Below are 24028 nucleotides of genomic sequence, written 5' to 3'. Positions count from 1 at the left end.
CTAGACTGTACCATGTATTCTGCCAAAGAGATCGACCTGAATTTCCCAGCACCGTTTAGATCTTGCCCGAGAAACATCAGCAGCATGCCAGCTGCTTCCAGATAGACTTCTTCCTTTAGCTGTTATGTAAGGGCGAACAGTCCAGGGACCTTTATATGCTCCTAGGTCAGTACACGATGGCCCTCAGAATAAGTAGCCTTATGCAAAGCCACGAAGTCTTGCTTTGAAAATTACAAAGAGGATGAGGGATCTTCTTGTACCAGATACTCTGCCTTTTGGGAAAAATCTCTACATTTGCAGAGCAGGAGAAGTATTAGCTATTGGTGATCTTTGCATAGGACGTTTTACCTGGTTAGTGAATTGCACAATACAATGAACCGTTATCAGATTGGAGCGGCTGTGTTTACACAACCTACTAAGCAAATTTTAAAAAGTTAACCAAGATTAAAGGGAGAGAAGCAGGAATATGTGCCTGGTTTGGTCAAAAAAGTCAAGATGGTGGCCATGATGGTGTGATTGAAGCTCCATCTGTTTCTTATGTGTCTCTCATATAAAAATGAGAGGAACTTCAATTACACCTTTGTGGCCACCATCTTGACTTTTTTGACCATACTCGGTAACTACCCTTGTAGCCAAGCTTAGCTTGTTACATAAAAGCAGCTTACTAGACCCGGTTATTGCTGGCTGGGGAATTCTGGGAGTTGAAGTCCACACACCTGAAAGTGGCCAGCGTTGAGAAACACTGACCTAGGTACTCTGGGGATGATGGGCAGAGTCCTCTGATTAGACCTGCCCCATTCCTGCTGCAGTATTGCGATTGGTGGGTGTCGTGTGTTCTGCATATCCTCTCGATATGCAAAAGAGGCAGGGAGCAGTGCTGTCGGGCTCAACCAGTGGCTTTGCTTATCGTGAGCTGCACACACAAAATCAGGACGCTGCCATTCAGCAGCAAGCCAAAACAGAGGTGAGGTAGAGATGGGCAATGGGGTCATCCAATTCCATTTTGGCATAGGAATGAATAGGAAGCATTAAAAAGGGCTGGACTTGCAAGTAGGAAATGTTTAATTAAAGGGACAGAAACCCACACAACCTCAACACCATTTTGTCAGTCCTGGATAAACTGATCCTGGAACTATATTTATTTGGGGAAGGTTGCCCAAACTCTCTGTTTTACATCCAGGAAGAAGCTGAAGTCATAAAGTCAGGACTAAATCATAGTGTTACTTGGGCCGGGATTTATTTAAGAGTGGTTGTCTCGAATTCTTGCCTAATGCAAAACCTCCAGTTTCCTGGGCCTTTTCTGTAACGTATCTTTTATCCTGGCACTACTTCAGTCTTAGCCTCGGCATATTCAACTGAAACTGGCTGGAAGACGAATTTGAAAGTGGCAGGACTTTGAAACAGGACTTTGAAACTGGCTGCCTTGGCCACATTCTCAGACATCAAAAAGGGAGAATACTACCAAATTGGGAGGCCTCTGGATAACATTTGCCATCCTTTGGGCAGATTTTTGGGTGTTGGTGATGATATTGTCAGAGGACCACCAAATCTAATCAGTTCATGTCCAGAGGCCTTGGCTAGTGAACCGGTTATGGAACCATAAACTATAGGTAGTCCTCGCTTAGCAACCACAATTGGGACCAGAATTTTGGTTGCTAAGTGAAATGGTCATTAAGTGAATCCAAACGGATTTTATGACCTTTTTTGCAGCGGTCGTTAAGTGAATCATGCAGTTCCCCATTGATTTTGCTTGCCAGAAGTTGGCTGGGAAGGTCAAAAATGGTGATCATGTGACTATGGGACGCTGCAATGGTCATAAATGCAAATCTGTTGCCAAGCACCCAAATTGTGATCTCGTGACCATGGGGAATGCTGTGACAGTTGTAAGTGTGAGGATCAGTCGTAAGTCGTTTTTTTCAGCACCGTCATAACTCTGGACTGTCACTAAACAAATGGTTGTTAAGTGAGGACTACCTCTCACTCTAAACCTAACTTGCACAAAACTCTAAGCTATGAACCTCCCTCAATGCACACACACACACACACACACACACACAAGTGAATCCAGATTCCTTCTAGGACGACCTTTTCCCCAGTCCGTTCAGACCCATCCTGTTCCTCTTGAAAAGGAGAAAACTGCAATGCTCCACCGTTCAGCAAGAGATGCTGGCAGCAAGATATTGATCATCTGCAACCGGCAAGACAGACGGTGTGGGTGTCTTGTGCCTGGGCTGGTAGCCAAGCACATGCCCAGGAATGTTACAGCAGCTTGATGGAACACCACGTTTTGCTTGTGTATCCAGATGCAGATGCTGGCTTAGAAAGGGGCCTTTCTTGTGGGTTCAGAAAAGGAACTAAAGTGGCAGGGCTGGACTGCTGCAATGCTCAGGAAGAAGAAACTGGGTTTGCCCCGGCTTCATCTAGCCATCCTGGGCAATACCCGCTGACTGCGTGGGCCTTTGTCTTCACTGGCCACAGGACCTCAGTGGAGACATCTGAAGCAGCACAGCAAGGAGGGGAGGGACAGTCAGATTTCTCCACTGATCTCATCAATTAGCCCTGAGCGCATTTTCACTCCAAATGTTTGCAGGATATGGTGAGGTGCCATTAAAGCCTCATTCGAAAGGTTGAAACACGGCAAGAGAGAGCAGCAGGATGAGTTTGCACAAAGGGAAGTCAAAGAAGTCAAGATGGTGCCCGTGGTTGGGCAATCCAAACCTGGTCCCATTTTTATTTGCATTGGCTTTTTTGGTGCCCCAAATCCAACCTTTGGCCCCGAGCGTGCAATGAAAGGCAGGAAGTCTCCTTGTTGGTCTTTAACCAGGCCACATCTTCAGGCTTGGGGCCAAGCTTAAAACAGGGCGGGCTCGGAGCTCCCAAGTGGGCAGTGTTAAAAACAAGACTTATATTCTGTAAAACATGCAGCTGGGAGAAAGAAAAAAAAACATCCTTTGTGTCCATGCATTCTTCTTCAAAGCTGGCCTCTCTTTTTGCAGTTGGTGGGCAGAGCAGGAGGGATGAAACAGTATCTTTGAACAGGAGCACGGCTCCGGATGGGGTGTGTTCTGGCGGATGTCCAGATGAAGCAGCTCAAGGTCGGTACTTGGCCCATGGCCAGAGGTTCCCAACCCCTAGCTTGTGTTGTTCCAATGGACTTTCCCTCAGCCTGGCTGGGTTCTGACTCTGCACGTCGCTCTGTATAAAGGGCAGAGCTCCAGGGATCCCGGAGGGTGGGTTGGTGGGTGAGTGGGCTTTGCTCAGCTCTGCTCCCTAAGAGTGTTAATTGGTAATGGAGTGGGGGGGATCTTTTGCACAGAAAGCAGTTTCTCTCCCCCACAGAATTGCAGTGCTCCCTTAATATTGGAAATGGACACCTAGGAGCCTAGGAACAGAGCTTCCAAACAGCGTAGGACAGCCAGGTGAGAACTATGTGACTTTATCAACATCCTGAAGCCAAGAGACCGTACCCAGGTAACTTGCTAAGTGTGTGCACAGGGCGCCTCCGTGGCTGTAAATACGGCTCCGGAGCTGAGCGTGGCACTCAGTCTGAGTACAGTGGGGCACAGCCTGAATGCTTAAATTACTGATTTAGGAATCAGTTGGTTAAGGCCTAGCTCAAAACTTGATAGATGGGTGGACAGACGGACAGTTTAAGTTGTTTTCACATTTTGCACTAAGCAGGGATCTTAATGGGATTGCAGCTCTCACGTTGCAGAAGATCATGCTAAGCCAGTCTTAAATGCACTGCACAAACCTATTATTGTTGGATTGCAAAGCATGCACAAACATGGCCACTGCGTTTTGTTCCAAAAACCTTGGTTAATACAAAGCATGGCTTAAATTATCATCATTATTATTTACAGTTTATATAACTGCCCATCTCACATCTGAGACTCCAGGCAGCTTACAATAAAATAGATAAAACAGACTGGATACCTGGGTAAGTGTGTGGTGCGGATATTCTGTCTGTGTTTGTGTGTGTAACACTACTGGTGCAAAAAACGAGGCCATGGGATTGAGCATGAAGAAACCACAGCTAGAAGTGTGGCTCCTGCCGGGCGGGCTGGGCAGCATGAACGGGCAGAGTGGCAGCGGCGTCTCCGTCTCCCCAACCCGCAGCCTTCGCGGCTGAAAGAGGATCATCCTTGGCACGGGCGGGTGGAAGCGCAGAAAGGCCGGGCGGGGACCAGCCCATTCCCTTGGCAACGCCAGGCTCAGCGCCTCTGAGTCACCCCCGAGGGAGAGTCCCTTGGGGCGGACCGGCCCTGAGCATGCACACGCACAGGCACAGGCACACGCACACGCACGGGCTTGTGTGTGCGGCCACGCCCCTCCGATGCCACACACAGCCCCCGTTGTTCTCCGGACAGGCGGCTTCTGTCTCCTCTCTGATGAAACCGCCCCGCTGCAGCCGCCAGCGCCCCAAGAGCCGGAGGAGGGTGCGGCGGAGCAAGGCGCGCGGCTCTGCCCTCCCCGGCTCCCTTGGCCCGGGGAGAGCTGAGCGAGGCCGGCCGCCCAGGGCAACGAGGACCAGCCTCTCCCGAGCCAGAAACGCCCAGACTGAAACGCAGCCGAGCCGGACTGCCGGCTTCTCTGCAAATCGGGGCAGAAGGGACCCGAGGCGCCCCTCGGCTCCTGTGCCGGGAATCCTGCCCGCCCAGCGCGAGGCTGTCCCTTCCAGATGCCTTCCCCTACAGACACCGCCGTGCCCAGCAGGCACGGGTAAAAGCCGGGGGGAGGGTGCCCCGCCTGGGAAGGCGGGCGAGCAGGCCTCCCTGGCTGGCAGGGTTGACCCAGCGCCTGGAATCCGGTCCTGGAATGAAACCGTGGGGCCGTTCGCACCCCATGCCCGCGTCCTGGGGGAGAGGATGCTAAGGAAGGGCGGAGGGTGGTGAACAGAGCGACCCTGGCCCGCAAGCCAGGGAGAGAGGAAGGGGGGGGGGGGAATCTCATTTTCTTTTGCTCGTCTTCCCACTGGTAGAACACATTCCCACCTATTCCCAGTTTAAGAGGACGTGCTTCCCCTGGGGAGACTGATCTGGTTTCCCAGGCTCTGTAACCAGGCTGCTCCCCCGTTATGGGAAGGCTGAGGGACAGAGCAACAGATGGATTGTGAATTCATGAATCGCCCTGTGGGCTCTGCCCTCCTGCCTTCTGGCTCCCCGACTAAAATTGCAGCCCCCCCTCCCTCCCCCCCCCGCCAAGAACCAGCCCTCCGTCCTGCTGATCCTCCCCTCCTTCCAATAGTGGAGGCACTGGAGATAAAAATAGCAGGCCAAGGAGCCTTTTCCAAAGGCACAAGCTGGCACTGCAATCTGCAGGCGCTCTGATGTTGCTTCGGCTGGTTTCTTGTTTCCTTCTTCCGTGCCTGGTCCTGCAGAGGCAGGGCGGTCCTTGAAGACACTTTCGGGTGGTTGACCTGCTTCTGGCATCGCCCACATGTCTAAAATGATCAAGATGGCAAGGCTTTGGTCTTGCAGTTGTGGCTCCCATCTTGACTTTTTTGACCCAGCAGAAAAAGCATGTAGAGCATCTCCTGATGGCTTTGAAGGGTGTACAAGTGCAGCTGAGCAACTTTCGGCCGGTGCATGGTTACCGCTGTGCCTATTATATTATGGCAGATTTGTGTTTTCCGTCTTGATTTTACTGGCTTTTAAAAAAAAAACTGTTTATGCTTTTATGCTGTAATTTGGAGTTGTTTTCTGATTCCAGCAGTGTAAAAAGACAACAACAACAAAAAAGCTGAATTAAAAAGAAGGGAAAAAAGAAAGAAGACGCAAAGGAGCCATGCATAGTGCTGATCCTGTGGAGTGAAATGATGACCTCCTGATCAGTGGTGTCTGTGGAGGGGGGGGTCAAAAAAGGCAAGGTGTCGGTCAGGGTGAAGAGTCTGGAACCGGAGTCCTAGAGAACAGTGAAATGATCTGGGTGTGTTTTGCCAGCGGAAGAGAGAACTGAGCAGAGCTTCTGACAGCAGTCTTCAGAGGGCTGAAGTGTTGCCATATAAAACCAATATAATTAATATAATATATAATATAATATAATATAATATAATATAATATAATATAATATAATATAATATAATATAATATAATATAATATAATATAATATAATATAATATAATATAATATAATATAATATAGTCTCTCTTATTTTCTATTGCCCCAGAGGGCAGTGTAATGGTATTTGGGAAAGACCTTGGGAGACGGGGTGAAGAGACGCTGTCCAGGGAGCGGTCAGATAAGAGACGGCAGAGCCCACAGCTGGATAGTGGGCGGGGCAAGGGAGAGGAGACGGCAGGAGGATTGTACTTTCAGCCGTGCAAGATTCTGTTAATTAAGCTTTACAGTAAAGTAGAATTAGCTCATCTGGTCGTGTTTCCTGTTTGGTCCACCTGGTAAGGCTGACAGGCAGGAACAGAAGTTATGGGTTCAGGGGTGTCCCAGGATGTGGTGAGTCCTCCTTCACTGGGGGTCTCCAAACTGAAGCAAGATGGTCATCTTCAGTAGATGGATCCTGCTACAAGCAGGGGCTGGACTATATGACCTCTAGGATCTCTTCAAACTCTGTTTCTGATTCTAAGAACACTTTTCTGCTTGTGTTTCCCTGTAAGTGGCATTCAGAGGATTGCTGCTTCTCAGAAGCTGTGCTCACACAACCCAACTTGGTTACACATGCTAAACACTGGGCCGGCCGGCTGGCTGGCCTGCCTGCCTGCCTGCCTGCCTGCCTGCCTGCCTGCCTGCCTGCCTGCCTGCCTGCCTGCCTGCCTTCCTTCCTTCCTTCCTTCCTTCCTCCCCCCTGCCCCTTTGTGGTCTTGCCCCTTGTGGCATGAGGTGTATTTCTGCAGTGCAAACTGAACAAGAAATAACTTCAGCCAAGGCACGTTTGCCAAATCAGCTTGCCCCGACATGCCCAAGAACACCTGGGGAATTTGCACCAGCAAGCAGAAGCAACTGACAAAGCAGTTTGCCAGCCAGATCTCAGCAGCTGCAGCCATTCTGGCGAGGCCGGGTAGCGGCAAACTGTGCCCCCAGAAGGGACGTCGGCCCACCCGTCTGCCTGATCCAACAGGCGCTTGCATGCCAAGACAGCGCCATCCTCCGTTCTGTCTGCCTGTTAAGACCATGGTACTTTCTGGGCAGTGCTGGCTGGCAAATTTTGGGAGGTGAAGTCCACCCATCTTAAAGTTGCCAAGGTTGAAAAACACGGCTTTATTCTATTCCTTTGTGAACTCAGAATGACAAAGGAACTGGCTGTTGAGTCTGGACTTGTTTAAAAATGATTCACTAATTCAACGCAAGAATTTGCTCCCCCAAATCCAGGGGGGTGGCCACAACATGGAAGGAGCGACCCTGTATCTCCACTGAGTCTTGGTTACCCCTTCTTCAACCAGAAAATCTGTGAGTGGATCTGGAGATAAGATTGCCAGAGCCTTCACACAGCTCACTTAACCAGGACAGTTAAATGGCATTGGTAGGGTCCACTAAACTTGTTTCGTTTGGTTAATGGATGATTCATGCATTGTCTGAATCCAGCAAATGGGCAAATTCAGTAACTGGGTTAATTCAATAACCAAGTTAAGCAATATTGGCATACCTTTTAGCACAAGTATTTTTCTTTGGCACACACTTATATCCAAGCAATACCTCTGTGGTCTGAATGCAGGCCCTGTGTTGATCTGTAACCCAATGTGGCTGATGGGAGATGCAGTCCAACCCCTTGAGAAGGCATTCGCTTGGACAAGACAGACCTGAAGTCAGCAAATCACACCTTTTTTTTTTCTTGAGCAGGATGGTTTTATTTGTATGCAAATGTATGCACGTTTAATCATTCAGGAGTACCTAAGGAAGGGTGGGGAGCATTGGGGAAAATGGGGACTCGCATCCGCATTTCTCAGCATTAAGCTGGAGGGTAGGTGGCTCAATCCACCTGCTTGTCTGGTTTTGAGCAAGCAAATTCTTTAAGATTTCTAAATTGGCTTCAAGGAGCTTTTCCCCTAAAGGAGAAACAGGATCCCTGATCAGCTGGCCCTTACGAACTGCAGCCTTTCTCCTGCTCGGAGTTGGGCACTGATTGGTTGGCCTTTCCTGCTGTTACTCACTTTTTAAATTATCAGCAGGGAAAGTTTGATAAACATATTCTAAATAGGCAACTAAACTGGAAATTTAATCCTTAAGCAAGTGCTGGGACGGAACAACCTGCCACAGACTTGGGGGAAAAAAATCAGAATTAAGCTGCTTGCTTGCCTGGTGCGTAAGATGGAGCGAAGGTTGGAATCCTGGGGGTCAGGAGATGTGGGGGGACTGGGAGGGGAACAGAGCAGAAAAACCTTCCCAGAGACTCCTGTGCCATTTGCATTTCACCAGGTCAGGCCAGGTTGTGGGTTCAAATTCCACAGGAGGCTCTTGTTTTGAGGGGGTGCTCCTGAGCATACGCAGAGTGCTAAAAGAAAGCAAGTAATTCAGAACCAGAAGGCCCCATTAAAAAGGAAAATGTTCATAATAGAATTATCTGTGATGCAGAGCGTGGGCTTAGCCCAGCTATCGTCAGAAGGAGCTTGCTAGCCCCAACTAACACATTTTATTCAAAGGCAGAAGTTTCTGCCTTTGAATAAAATGTGTTAATCAGAAAAGGGGCTAGCGGGCTTCTCCTGACTTTTTGCTACCAGAAACTAACACAGCATTCCTGTTCCAGTGCCCCGCTATCAACCAACGCTAACAGACATTCATTAAACTTGAACCAAACCTAGTTTCCTTAAGAATGACATGAGGACAGACGAGCCTCCCTTTTATCTCAACTACATCTTGAATCGAGGGAAGCCCAAAGGGAGGGGAGGATTAAAAAACAGGACGTTCCTTTGCCTGTAAAACCCAGAAACGAACACCAGGATGGGTGAGAAATAGATACAAGGACAATCTGTGAAGATCCATTCTCCTCTCATTCTCCCTGACAGTCACAACAGCTCAGGTATGGTATCCAAATAGGTGAAGACCTAGCAACTGGGTTTGTGCCCCATGGGAAACCGGGTTAGCATTATCCTGGTGAGTTTCTTTGAGGGGGGGGGGGGGGTTAGCCCATGGGGCAATCCCAAGTGTGCTTAGTGGATGATTCAGTGCATTGGGTGAACCCAAGTTAAGTGTGTTGTGTGAATATGGACCTCCTCCTCAAGGTGAAAAGTTCTTGAATTGCATCCCCTTCCCCTTTTCTCATAGCAAGGGGAGGCTGGGAGGGCCTTTGCACAACTTCGTATCATGCGCCAGTTGTGCCCGTTCCTAGATTAGGGGCACCTAATCACTGTCACTCATGCCCTGGTCACCTCCTGGTTAGACTACTGCAATGCGCTCTACATGGGGCTGCCCTTGAAGAGTATCCGGAAACGTCAGCTAGTGCAAAATGTGGTGGCACAGGGCAGTTATGTGTGTTTCTGGTAGAACACACATTGCAGCTCTGCTTTAGAGCTGCGTTGGTTGCCAGTTTGTTTCCGGGTCCAATTCAAGGTGCTGGTGTTGACCTTTAAAGTCCTTCATGGCCTGGGACTGGGTGTTTGAGGGACTGCCTCTCCCCAGTTACATCTGCCCACCCTATCAGATCCAGCACGGAGGGCACGTTGTGGGTTCTTTCACCTAGGGAGCTACATCTGGCAGGCCCTTTCTGCTGTGGCCCCTGTGTTGTGGGACCTTCTCCCCACTGAGGTGAGGTTGGCCTCATCACTGATGAGCTTCCAGAGGTCCCTCAAGATCTGGTTGTGCCAGCAGGCCTAGGGCCTCTGGGGGACAGGTGCACTAGCGAGGTGGCTCCCTTATTTTTAACATCCCTTTGTCTTTCATTCTTTGTTTTAGTTGGTTTTTAAAAATATTTTAATGTATTTATTGATCGTTTTTCGCTCTTTGTACGCCACCCAGAGTCGCTTGTTTGTGAGAGAGGTGGCTGTATAAATTTGAAGACTAAATAAATAAATAAAACACTGCCATATCACCCCATGAGCCTTTCCCAGCCTGCGCCATGGGTGCCATGAGGGAGGGGGCGAGGGACATCACGGGCACCTCAGCAGCTGCCCCGTGATGCATGGTGATGTGCACCATGATGTCATGGCACCAGCTTCTTCCCAGTGACATTCCCCGGTGCACAGCCTCTCTCTCCCATCCCTCCCAACTGGCATGGACAACAGCCACACAGCCTGGAGAGCTGATGGGAATTGTAGTCCATTACCACCAGGCTAAGGGTACCTTTGACCACACTTGGCATGTGTGGATGGTCTTTCCTGACCCAGACACTTTGGGGAAAGGCTGTGCTGGTCTCTGACCGTAATACAGACAAGATTTGATTTGATTTGATTTGATTCGATTTGGGGAAAGGAAGCCCGCAGGTTTTGCAAAACAGGAATGGACTTTGGGGGGAATTCTGCTCCGAACGGGCTGTTTCAAGAAGAAACCCCATGGCAGCTACTGCAGAGCGTCCTCTCAGTCCTGCCTGGGTTGGCTTCTGGCAGCTCCTGCCCCTTCCTGGGTGCAGAGGCCCCCCGGGAGCAGAGCCAAGAAGCCAGGGGTGGGCAGAAGCAGAGACCAGAAGCCCTGAGGCATCAGAGTCACTCACGGCCTCAAGCCCAGGAAAGCTCTGATGTTTCAGGGCAGGACATTTCCCAGGCCCCTCGTGCCGAAGGCAGAGGCAGATCTGACCAGCCGGAGCCCATCTGGAGCGGGGGCAGCTCTCTGATGTCATTATCAACCATCAGAAGTGTGAGCTAGTCACCAAGCGCCTGCTCTTGTGACCACGGGGCCACTGCGACGGTCATAAGTGTGAGAACTGGTTGTAAGTCAGTTTTTTCAATGCTGTCATAACTTTGAATGGTTGCTAAAGGAATGGTCATAAGTCGAGGACTACCCGTATTTTCTCTTTTTCACCAGCAAACGCAAAGAAGGTTGCAGAATCAGGGTCCGAGAGAGGTCTGGGCAGGCATTCACTCATCAAACAAGCTAAGTTCACATGGCCTTCAAGAGGTGGAAGAGGCAGCTCCCTCTGGGCCCCAACCTGGAGGAAACATTACCTGCTGGGACCCCTCCCCACCCAAGGTCTCCTTCTCAGTCCTGCTTCCTTCTGTAGCACCAGGCCCCAACTGGGTTCAGTTTTTACCAAGTTGTTAAGAGCGGGGTGTCGCAGAGAGGTTTTGTCTCTCCTGGACAGCAGTCAGGCCCTGCAAAATAATTCTATCTATATGGTTATCCTTAATTTTCCATTTTTTCCTGGTTTATTTTTTGGTTTGTTTTGCTCATCCAAGTTTTTGGGCGAATCCAAACAACACCTTGAAATACAAAGAGCCAATTGTTTTCTGATGGTTCCGCTAGAGAGGTGCAGTAATAGCAACATCCTGGAAAACAGGAAAAGATTTGAATATTTCCATAGGGTGGCAACGCTGCTGGAAAAATCCCTCTGATGGAAAAATTGACACCCCCCCCCAAAAAAAACAGTATCACAACCTCCCAGATTATTTTTACTTCACTGATTTAAACATATTAATTATGTGCAACAAAGGCATAATGATTGTCTACTGGTCTGTTCCAGGTTTCCTAACTAATCTCATTAAATAAGGTTATTAACTGATTAAAATGATTAACTAATCAAGTAAGATTATGTGTATTTTGTTTCTGAACAGACTCTGCTGTATGGTTAGTTGTTAATAAATTTAAATAAAACAGAAAAATAGCATTTTTTTTTTACTGCTTTGGAGATCTGTAAGCCAAGTCAGACATCCATGGATGTGTGTGTGTGGGTGTGATCAAAATTGGGAAGATGCTGGCTTGTATTGCGACGTTCCATCCACCTTTTCCCAATTTTAAAACCCCTTTTAAATTCCCCCTACTCCAGATGCTGTCGTAGACATGGTTAGAGCGTCAGGGAACCTAAGTAAAAGAAATAATAAAATAAACCATTGTTAACAGCAACCAGGCTTGGTATATTGTGTGAAGGCAGCCCGAAGCTTGGCTTGGCTTGGTTTAACTTGGCACAGGGCCTGCGGTTTGACATCTGCAAGGTATTAACGGCTGAGCTGCTCTCAAATACGTCAGGAGCCAAGCACCGAGTGGTGGAGCTTCAAAATGGCAGGAGACATCTTCATTTTCCCTCTTGGGAATTTGAAATGATTCCCATCCCACGGACGTTTTCTCATGTCTCATGTCTTGCAACACGCCCATTTACATATTTCGGGTTTTCATGCAAATAGTACCACCCACACAGGGGAGGAACAGCTTAAGCAAAACTTTAGGATTGTGAAGCAGAAAAACATTTAGGGCGAAAAAGCTCGAGCAGGGTGTGCTTAGTGGCCATACAGTTGGGGAGGACGTAACAGAAACATGGAAGAGAAAGCTGAAATGGAACTTTTCTGGTTGGGTGGACAGCTGACCAGAAGCACTTCCTGCTGTCGCCTTTTGTTGCTGCTCCCGCTTGGGTGAATGTAGTTCCCATCTAAAAATGATCCCAAGGGTGCAGTGTAGAAAAGGCTGCCAAACTCACTTTTGAAATGCAGCAGACGCACCAGAAGCTGTTAGCACCATTCCTAACGCAAAGCACCCCGGGGTGTGCACTGCACTGGATGCAGCCATCTGCAACCGAAGAAGGCGGGGTATGCGCACAACAGAGAGGACCCACTAGTAAAGTGGTTTTTCCAAGCCACCCAGTCTTTAGGAATGTTAGACTCAAGTGCCCACCATCCACAATTAGTGTGACTGCTGGGGATTATGGAATTTGGACCTGTACTTTCGGGCGGGGCAGGTAGCGTTACCTACACCCGGCAAAAGGTGGTGGGCGTGTTGGAAATCTACTGGGTCAGATTGGGGGACCATACAGTGGCCATCACATTTCTAAGTGTCCAGTCCAGTGTTTCTCAACCTTGACAAGTTTAAGATGAGGGGACTTCAACTGCCAGAATTCCCCAGCCAGCCAGGGAATTCTAGGAGTTGAAGTCCACGCATCTTGAAGTTGCCAAGGTTGCGAAACACTGGGCTAGCCAGTGGCTCCCTGATTGTTTTTCCCACAGCATCTGTTATTTCAAAGAGGCCTACTTTGCAAAACTTCCATTTAACTTTTCTGGGATATTGCCCAGGGAGATCCATCATCCTTCATTCATGTCAATCTAATCCCTTTGAAAAGCCTTCTGAGCCTGGAGGCGGGGTGGCAACGGTATCCTGTTGTAGAAAATTCCCTGTGTGGGTCACCTCAGAAAGGGAAGAAATTACACTCTTGTGAAAAACGCAAAGCCCAGGAGCTCCAAGCCGGACAGTTCTCTTTGCCAAGCCAAACATGTTACATGACCGAGATCTTCTAGAAGGCCCCCAGAAGCCATTTCACACCAAAAAGGAGACCTTGTTGAATGACCAAGATCTTCTAGAAGAGCTGAAGAAGCCACTTCACACTGAAAGGAGACCTTGTTGCATGACCGAGATCTTCTAGAAGGCCTCCAGAAGCTGCTTCACACTGAAAAGGGGACCTTGGCAAGCCCCCCTTCCTTTCTCAGCAGATCCCAAGAAATGGCTGCTCTACTGGAGTAAGACTTGGGGGATCCCGCTGGTCCAGGTTCACCCTCAGCCACGGAGGCTCCTTGAGTTCCTTTCAGCCCACCCCTTCCTCCTAGCCTACCTCCCAGGGTTGTTATTGTGGGGGAAATTGGAGGCAGGAGGGAAGTGCCCTGAAGGCTGCCTTGCAAGTGGCATAAACCTAACCAATATCAATCAATAAAACGAGGCTGGCCTGCCTGCAGTGTGAGTGCTCCAGAGATGGATGGGGATTGCTCACCCTTCAAATATCCCAGTGATGCCAGGCTGGAGCAATTTGAAATGACCATGGATCATTTCAAATTGATCCAGCTGCATGGCACAGCTTGGTGCCCACCAGGCTGGACCAGGGGTGGAGGTGTGATGGGGAGGAAGATAAAGCTGCGTCTGCAGAAAGCACCCTAATTAGCAGCTTTCCTCAAGTTAGGGGAAGCGTTCTCAGCTTTCATCTGCTGCTACCCCCATTTGGCACCTCTGCAAAAAGGGGGGGACTTCAACACCCACTATCCCCCACCAACATGGTCTTCGGTGCAGACCAACACTGAACATGGCCAGGCAATTTCCAGTGTTCCCAGTCTGCGCATTCCAAATCTCCATCGTGGCACCTCTGCCCGTTGGCATTTGCTTCTGTTAGCCTTTTGATTATGGGGGTGGTGGTACAGTCTTGGAAACCCTGAGCAGGGAAGCTGAACTGGTGCCAGTGTGCTTTCATGTCCTAAAATGAGAGCCCAGATCAGGCTGGGTTAATAGTTAAGGTTTAACTAAAGTGACCCTTAATCCCTTCTTATGGACACAGTAGCTGCTTTTGTACATTTTAACCTGATTACTGAATTAACCCATTTTCTGGTTCAGACAGTGCATTGAACTGTAAACTAACCCAAGGGCTGTGTTGTGAAACATTCCACAGCACAAACAGAACAGGCCTTTCTTAGCACAAAGGAACCTTTGCGTGTTGTGTGAATGTAGCTGGTGGGTCTTGTGTGAACTCACAACAAGCTTAACTAGATCAGGTTCAGGTGATGGAGGAGGGATATGGTAGCGCTTTCTAAATTATTTCAAGGGATTTTCTATCATCCCAGAGCGCAGGACACTGGATTAAAGAAGAGCAAGGCAGATTCTGGTTGATGGTTAGAGAAAACCTTCTAGAAGAAAGGTTTCTGACTCTGGGACCCATAATCCAGAGAGGTGAGGGGCCCTACTTGAGGTCTGGACATCCATCTCTCGTGGAAACTTCAGTTTTGACTCCCGTCCCAAGCAGAGGGCTGGACTTGATGACCTTAGTGGTCCCTTCCAACTCTACAATTCTATGATAAAAGTCATATTTGATTCTGAGAATTAGGGGGGGGAAAAAGAGTAGATGCATTTGTAAAGGTTCTGAGCCTGGGTTGGGTCTTGTTTTTTTAATAGATGGGCGTGTCAGGTGGATCCAACCCATCAGTCGATGATTCACGCCGTGGGCACAGCCAGCCAGGAGCAGAGCTGCGCCAGTGGTAGCAGGGTAGGGGGTGTCCTCCTGGCCTCGAGGCTCCTGCTAGATCTGCAGATGGAGGCCATGGCCAGGCAGCTTTGACTGGTGCGTCCTTAAGTTGTGACCTTAGTTGGGACGAGAGGACAGGCCTGACTATAGTGGCTCACGCCCTCTTCACCACCTGATTGACTACTGCTATGCGCTTTCCAACGGGGCTGCCTTTCAAGACACCCAGAAACTTTAGTGGGTGCAAAATGCAGTGGCCCACCAGGTGCTTATGGGTGTTGCCAATGGGCACACATTGTACCTCTTTGGAGGCCCCGCATTAGGTCCCTCCCTGTATTTGCTTCTGGGTGCAGTTCAAAGTGCTGGGTTTAATCCAGTGTTTCTCAAACATGGCAACTTGAAGACAGGTGGACTTCAACTCCCAGAATTCCCCAGCCAGCATGGGGAATGGCTGGCTGGGGAATTCTGGGAGTTGAAGTCCACTTGTCTTCAAGTTGCCATGTTTGAGAAACACTGGAACCTATGAAATCATTTGCAGCTTGGCACAGCATTACTTGCAGGCCCCCATCTCCCCTGACCACTTCAATCAAGTCTGCAGAAGCTTCTGGTTGTCTCCCAGGTTGGGGAGGTGGGGCGGGGGGCAAAGCCCAGAAACACATTTTGCTATGATGGGATGGCCCTCTGGAATGACCTCCCATTGGGAGTTCATTTGCCCCCAACATTATCCACCTTCTGGAAAAAGCTGGAAACAGCTTTTCCGGAAGACTTTTGGGATGTGACGGCAGTGACTACATCATTTGGGGTTTTTAATGTATTTATTTTATCTATAGTTATTATTCTTACATTCATTGTTCTTGTGAGCTGCTGAAAACCTCTTTATGATTGTTGCAGGGGGTATAAATCTGATGAATGAATGAATAAATCAATTTTTAAAATGAGCAAGTAGAGGCATCCAGAAGCAGCCAGGGCTGGCTCAGATCAAGATCCAGCTCCTTAGCGTCTCTTCCCAACCACAATCAGACCAAAATGACAAAACGTGTCTCAGCGCAAATCAATGCCATCTAGACTGCATAAACACACATTAAAAAAAAAAGAAAAAGAGCAGAGCTTCGAGCATGGCCAGCTGGGGAATTCTGGGAGTTGAAGTCCACATGTCTTAAAGCTGCCAAGGTTGAGAAACACTGCGCTAGACCTTTTCCTGACCAGGGTTAAGAAGCTGGTGTGAACACAGCCCCTGGTTTCAGGCTGGTGAGAGAGAGAGAGAGGGTGGGGGGGAGAGAGAGAGTGCTTACAAATGTAGATTAAAAATAAAATATAATGCAAGTGGGTGTGGAGTGAGAAGCCCTAACAGCAGCCAGGAAAAAGCTAGAAGTTGGGTGAGTCAATGGGAGGATATCTGACAAGAGAAAGTAGGCGAGATGTGTTTCATGGTTTCCAGAGTGCTTGTGCCCCCCCCTGGGGGGGGGTTCTTCACCCCGCCTTCCTCCTCCCCTTTCGGTGGGCGGTCCCTGCGCCTATTTTAACAATGCAAGTTAAAAATATCCCAGCTATTGTGGGCGTGAGACAAAAGTGCAGCTGGCGGCTGAGCTGGAAAAGGGAGTCAGGCTGGCACTCCGGTTTCACTCCTGGTTTATTTGCCTGCAAAATTGACCCTGGACCCCCCCCCCAATTAAAAAGAGGAAGCCTCCCAGGATGTGGAGGGCCCTGCTAGCAGGGAAGGTGGGAGGGGTCTGGTTGCTGACTCCCTCCCAGTGTCTGTGTGAGGCAGGCTTTATGGACAGAAGACGTCTCTGGCGCCAGGAAACTGGTGCAAACACAAAGCCACTTGTGTGTTTCAAGTGAAACCTTCCTTCCTTGTATTCCCCTCTTTCTGGCCCTGCCAACCCTTCCCTCTGACTCTGCCAGCTGGAAAAAGGCCTTTGATGTTGCTCGGCCCCTTCCCCTCCAAAATAAATATTACCTGTTTTTCAAAAGCGCAAAAAAAGAAACAAGCTAACTTTGGGCTACGCTCTCAAAACAAGCGTAGCTGGGTCAGTTAAAGACTCTGCGGTTGTCCTTAACCCTAGACACTAACCTGGATTGGTGTTTACCATGGTTTTTGTTCTGCGGTTTAGCGTGTGGTGCAAACCCAGCTCATCTGATTAATTTGGGGCTCAGCGAATTTTGCAAAGCCAGAAAATGGGTGAATCCTGAAACGAGGCTAATTGTGCGGGGGAACGAAGAAATTCTCTCGGCTGGTGTTGGCAGTGTGGAAACTTCTAGCCCATCCCGGCACGGCTTTCAAACTTCCTTCCTCCCATCTCTGACCCTGGGTGTTTGCACAGCTGTGGTGAATGGCTGAGTTCACCCAACTGGTGCAAGAATTAATCCAATTTCTGGTTTTGCACAATACATGGACCCTTAAGTTGAGCCAAGTGAGTCTGACAATACAATAAGCCACAAAAGATGTAACCAGGGTTAGCACGTGGTGCAAAGGCAGTGCTAGGATGTTCCCTGGGTGAGTTGAGCATGTGGTGCAAATCTAGACAAATGTGCACACACGCTCACCCAGTTGCTTTCACACCTGCCTGGCTGGGGAGGGAAGGTAGGATTCTCACATCTTTTGGGAAACCATCTTGAACCAAGGAAGAAAAGGACCAATAATCATCTCTCCTCAACTGAGTTTGCAAGTCTTTGTTATTCCATAGCTGGCTCATCTAAGAAGGGTGTCATTCTGGGGCAGTGTTTCTCAAATGTGGCCACTTGAAGACAGTGGCCTCACGCAAATGACCAGACGTGGATCTTTTTAGAGGCAGGGGTGGAAAAAGATGGTGTTACTGGAGAGAAGAGCGGCAAAAAAGCTTGTAATGAAAAGGTGAAGTGGTGGTGGAGGGGGGGGCAGGAGAATGGTTTGCCAGTTCCAAGGGATAGGAAAAAGAAGGGGACTTTGAGTCTGCCGCTGCGGCCACCAAACACAGAAAGATGTTTTTGAAATGGGTCGACTTTCAAGGATGCACAAGAGGGAAGGCAGGCAGGCAGCCAAAGAAAAAAGAAAAAATGGAGTTCTTCTATGCTAGTGTTTCTTAAAGTGTGGTCATAGGACCTTTGGGGCTCCCCCAAGACCCTCTCAAGGGTGTGCGAAATCAGAACTGTTCGCCAGCCTATGTTGAAAAATAATACAATATTAAAATCCCATCTAACAATTGTGAGATGCGGCAGCAGCAGTGACTGCGTCCATTTTAATTTTTAATACGGTCAATTTCGATAAATGTAACCCGTACAAGCTCTTTGGGGGCCCTCCGTAATTTTTTAAAGTGGGAAGAAAAAAGTTTAAGAAACGCTGCTGTATGCCAATTCATCTGCCCTGTTGCAATCACAGTTTTGTCATGGAGGAGTATATGGAAACAAATCCTGTTCCTGTTCTTTCAGACTTTGTGTTTTGAAGGAAGCCAAAGAGGAAGTGTCCTCACACAGCAGGGGAGTGGATGAAAAAAAAAATCTTAGCCAAGGTAGGGAGCCATGTTCTTTGACTTCGCTGCATCATCAATCCCAGATTAAAGAGACGGCTGAAACAGGTCCCTGGCCGAGACAGTGAACACAACTCACTTAGGACACTAGGACAGTCTGAAAATGTTGTTCGCGTGTCCCAGGATAGCAGGGTTGTGCACATTTTACCCACCTTGCCCCCACACATCCAATGACTGCATTCACACAACACTCTGAACCTGCATCCTGAGTTAACCCTTTTTCTGAATCCCCAGAATACACCGATCCATAAACAGACCAGCGCACGAACCATGAAGCACCAAATTAACATTAATCCTCGTCCAGCTTCATGTGTTGTGCAAATGGAGCTGGACAGTCTTCCATTGACCCAGTTTAAGTGTGTTGTGTGAACACGGCCAGTGAGGTTTAACTTTAGAGTAAACATAGGCATTTATTATATGCCAGAGAGTGGGCCCTTCTTCTACCCTCTCTACCCTCTTTCCTCTTCAGTTTCCTGCACCATCCCTGGCTCCTTGGGGAGGAAAACTCTGTTCTTATTCCTTACCTCCCTGGTAATCTAGGGCTTCTTCACCTGCTGTTTGGAGAAGCAAAAGGAGCCAAGGCAGGTCTCTCTCGACTGTATCTGAACCAATTTCAGCGGAAGCAGAGAGGGCTCAGCTGCCAGCCCTGGCACTGATAAACCACAAGGGATTAGTGGTGCACAGTCAGGGCCAGGAAAGGCCCTGCAGAGCAAGGGAGTTTCACCAAAGAGGGAAGGGAAACCCTTTCCCAAGTGCTGGGAAAAACCCATCCCCAGGTTGATGAATCAGGAGTTACTCAGCTGGCCAACTGCCCTGCTCCTGGCATCCCAGATCCTAGCCAGGAAGGAAACTTCCACAGATTAAACCGCAATCCTTGGGCTCAACTCACATGCTAATTGGCCCCATCGCTCCTGGCCTTTTGGCGGAGTCTGAAGACCTGGTTCTGCTCCCTCGCTTGGGGTGGAGAGGGGAATAGATCTACATGGGGATGGTTGCTATAGACCACTCCTCCCACACTTGGACTGTTTTAGATTCTTCACCACCTGGATTCTTTTTTTTTACCTTTATTTATATTATTTATTATTGTATTTTATTCTGTGTATTTTATTGTTTTTAATTGATTGTTGTAAACCGCCCAGAGTCCCCTGATGGGAGGAGATGGGCGGGGACAAATTAGATAGATAGATAGATAGATAGATAGATAGATAGATAGATAGATAGATAGATAGATAGATAGATAGATAGATAATCCTGAACACAGATTAAAATGTGGAAGATCTCCTGCAGGCCAAGCTTCATTCTTTGGGACATCTAGACTTGGCTGGGTAGCATTTGAGGAAACCCTGAGAAGTCTGCCAGGTGTTTTCTCAATTTCCCCGAGCTTGGGATTTCCTGGTGGTCTCCCCTCTAAACGCTGTTGTCAGACGAAGGGTTCTTTCAGTAAGACCCTAACGGGGTTGGCTCAGTCCAGCAGCGCCCGCGCGCCCGCGCGCGCGCCGGGTGCGGCTGCTGCCCGGCCGGACCGAGAGGAGGAACCCGGGCAGGGGAGGAGCGGAGCCGCTGTGCCTGCGGAGCCGCCGCCGCCGCCCTGCGGAAGAGCTGCGCAACTCCCACGCTGCAAAGGCACCGGTGGACCGGCACGTCCGAAACGTGCGGCGTATTAATAGCAGTGTGTGGATGGCCGGGGAGGGGGGATGCGGAAGGGGGTCAGGCCCGCGTTGTCGTCCCCTCATCCTGTTGCTGCAACGCAGGCGACGCCGCCTGGGGTAGCGTCGAGGGCCTAGATGGGAGGGGCGTTGCTCTCCCTTTTGAGCACGGGGGGCGGGGGGGGGCACGAAGGCAGCTGCATCCTGGCCACAAGCCTGTTTCGACCTCGGATGACGCGCCCCGGACGCGCGGCGGAGGGCCCTGCGTTCTGCGCGCGCCCCGTCTCTGCGGTGCCCCGCGCCCCCCGAGCAGACCGCCCCCCCGGCTCCCAAGAGGCATGCGGCGGCGGATCGGGCCTGGGGCTTCTCGTCCCCAGAGGCTCTCCGGGCATCGCACGAGCAAGGCGGTGGGGTGCGGGCAGCGCCCTGGGTGCAGGTTCTCTGCATGCTTAGTGCCCCGAAACGGAGGCTCGATTTCGCGGACTAGAGCCGCTTCGAGGCGGCTCTTGGCCGTGGATGATGGGTTCCGGAGACTATTAGGTTATCGGGCAAGGCGGTTGCAGATCCCGCCGCCGGCCGTGGCCGCGCCTTGGGGCAAGGATTGCCCCAGATTAACGAGCGTCGTCCCATCAGCGGGTGAGCGCCCCCCGCCCCCAGTTTTTCCATCCCTGGAGAAGCGCAGCCTTGCGCGCGATGCGCGTCTGCGCCTCGGCTTCGCCCAGCGAGCTAAACCTGATTCCTGAGCTGACCCGGGTCAAGGGCTGCACCGGGCACGGACCCCTCTCGGGCTGGGCGCTCGGGAAAGCCAGCAGAAGGTCTGACGCAGCTTCTCCTTTTGTGGGAACGCCGCGGGCTGCGCAAACCCAGCCCCCGTGGTTGCGCGCGTGGCGCTTGGGCACCCCACGCCGTTCCCCCTTCAGCTCGCAGCAAAGAGGCGCGGGGGGGGGCCTCGGGCTTAAAACTCGTCGCGGGGCGCTAGGAATGGAGCGGGAGGGAGGCGAGTCCCGCTTGCGGCGGGAGCGAAGATGCGGGCGGAGTCCGGCTCGGCGGCCCGCCGGGCAGAGGGGGCGGCCGGGCCGCGGGAGGAGCAGCGCCCGGCCCCGGTTCCGCAGAAGGAGCTGCCGCGCCCGGTCCCGCCTGGCGCCGGAGGAAGAAGGGAGCCATTTTGCCTCGACCCCGGCCAGGAAAGTGGGGGAGGGGGGTCTACGTGCAATTTGGGGAGGGGGAGACCCCGCTTCTTGGGGAAGGCGGGCCAGGCATTTGCGGAGCGCTGCTTCTGAGGGGACAGAGGACCTCCGGCTGGGAGAGGAAACCGCGCGACGCTTCTCTTTTTCTCTCCCTAATTTCTTGCCCGGCCAAGCGCGGCGCGAGGAAGTCCCGGGTCTGTTTTGCGCCGCGAAGATTCCAGGCTTGCTTTTAGCGGTGGCGAGAATTTCCCCGGGTGAGTATTTTTGCAGATGGTTTCATAGTACCCAGAGTCGCTCCTTTGTCTCCCGTACCCCGCCGTCTACGACTTTCTTCCAGGGCCCCCCTTTATCCGGGGCCATCTATTCCTCTTGATTACCGCGGCCGTTTTAATGGCATTGGCCAGACGTGGTCTTGCTCTTGACTCCATTCTACAGGATGGAGGACTGAGGGCGACAGATCGATTGATGCATTATTCAGGGATTCCTCTGCGCCCTCTCTCCGGCTCACTTTACGAGGCGTGAGGTGGAAAAGATCGTCCTTGGTCTAAAATTGCGGCCACCTCTCTCTTTCTCCCCCCCTCCCCCCCGCCGCCGCCATTTCAGCCTTGTATCTTCATTTCCCCTTCGTCCCATCCGCTTCTTGGGACTTTAATGAATAAAAAGCTCATCCCCCCGATTTTTCTCTTTTTATTGCGTTTGTTTCCTAACGCGGCGCCGTCAAACAATGCGTGGGGATGTTGCAGAAGAGGGGGGGAGCGGAGAGTTAGGCTGTTAAAATGTCCGCTGAGTTGGGGATGGGGGCGAGGCAGCCGTGGATGCCGGAACCCCGTTGAATCTCAGCAGAGCCCATCTCTGGTGCTCTCTTTACAGAAGCCTTCAATTGCAACCTCCTCCCAGGGTTCCTCTAAAAATGTCAAGTTCACACAGCCTGCTTCACCCAGGTCAGATGAAATCTGGCAGAATCATTTGCTCAGCCTGCTCAGTTTGTAAATGAATGCTTAGCCACAGTTACGGGTTCTGCTTTGTTAGTTGGAAAAGATGTTAACAGCCCTTACAGTATTTTTGCACCTACAATGGGAAAAGTTGAGGAGCCCTTTAGAACTATCTGTGACCTGTCAGGGATGTGACCTATATGGAGCTGAGCTTCATCTAATCCTTCTTAATAGAAACAGCTTCTGGTTTAAGTGGACAACAGAGAAAACTGTATCCAACACCATGATTTTATGGAATGCACAGAGCCAACATTCCCCATCTTGGATGGAAAAAGTATGTCAAGAGTTTCCTCTTATCTGTTGAACTTTGCTGGCTGGGAGGCATTTGAGCCCATTTGTTAATACTTTGGGGGTGCCTGGCACAAATGGCCTCCTTAGGCCCTCCCACAACATTGCAATTGGGTATGTTTAGGGCTTGGGACTCAGCCATTCCTAAATGTGACATTCCTTCTGCGTCAGCCCTTCCGTTGGGGATTAGCTGCTGAATTCTGCACTGTGTTGCGTGACCCATCTTTGGTTTATCTTCGGCTTGTGGATGAACACCCCAAAGTTCTGCAGAATTTGTGGGTTCAATCCATTGTAGGAGGAACGCTGTGTTACGCTAGGGTAGCCGTAAGTCAGAAACAGACAGGTCGCACCTTTGAAGGCTAACAATTTTTATTATAAAGCCTAAGCGGGTGCTAGGAGTCTGTCTTTGATTTTGCATCCAGTCCAGGAGCAACTGTTTGCTCAATGATTGCGACCCAGCTGGCTCCTAAGGCTGCACCGTGGCCCCAAACCGTGTTCCTCTCAGCACCACGCTTCATGTTCGGAATGATGCTTTTTCGTTGGGCTGTGTGCAGAGTTTTATTCCCCCAAGTGTAATTTCTCGTTCATGCCCCAACCTTGCACTTCCATCTTGTTGGTCCACTGGATGTTGATTGATTGTTGGATCATCCAGGTGGCCTTGGGCAAACTTGAGATGGGCTGTAATGTGTTTTTCTGAGAGTAGGGGTGTCCAACTTGCTTCTTAAGCCTCCCTCTTGCTCAATTTTTTTTACAGTGGACTCACAATTGCTGGATATGAATGCACAAGCAGGTTGCATGGACTCTGTTGTTCCCTTGAGGTTCTTGGAGAACTGGAGAATTCCAAGCCTTATTTCAGGGTGATTGGGGTTGGGTGACCCTTGGGAAGAGAACAATAGTGTGTCTGATGGTGGGCTGATGGAGGCCAAAACCTTTAGCAATTGGGGTTGTGAGCCTCGACACTGTATTTTCTGAGATCTCCCTTGACTGGGGCATGGTTCACTTTCACAAGCCTGGGCTGTGAAGAGGGCTCCAGGAGTGGTGTGTGTGTGTCTGTGTATTTAGGCCTCTTTAAGCTCCATAGTGTTCATGATTGGAAAATGTGACTCTGTTTTCTGCCTTAAAATCAGGAGTCTGGTAGCACCTTTTCTGAATAACTTTGGTAAGTTTAGCAAAAGACAAAAGCTTTCTTGAGCTGCAGATCACTGATCACACACCTGAAGTGAGTTTTACGGCCACGTGATTTTTTTTTTTGCCACTAAAGACTAACACAGCTCTCCTCTTACAATCTTTATTTCCTCTTTCCCACCAAATGCTGGCTGGTCGATGTTGTTTGTTTAAGCAAATCATCTATTCCAGTGTTTCTCAACCTTGGCAACTTTAAGAGGTG

Source organism: Candoia aspera, chromosome 6, assembly GCF_035149785.1.
Source record: "Candoia aspera isolate rCanAsp1 chromosome 6, rCanAsp1.hap2, whole genome shotgun sequence".
NCBI classification, from domain to species: domain Eukaryota; kingdom Metazoa; phylum Chordata; class Lepidosauria; order Squamata; family Boidae; genus Candoia; species Candoia aspera.
The sequence above is the reverse complement of the archived record's forward strand: the minus strand, read 5'-3'. Positions refer to the sequence as shown.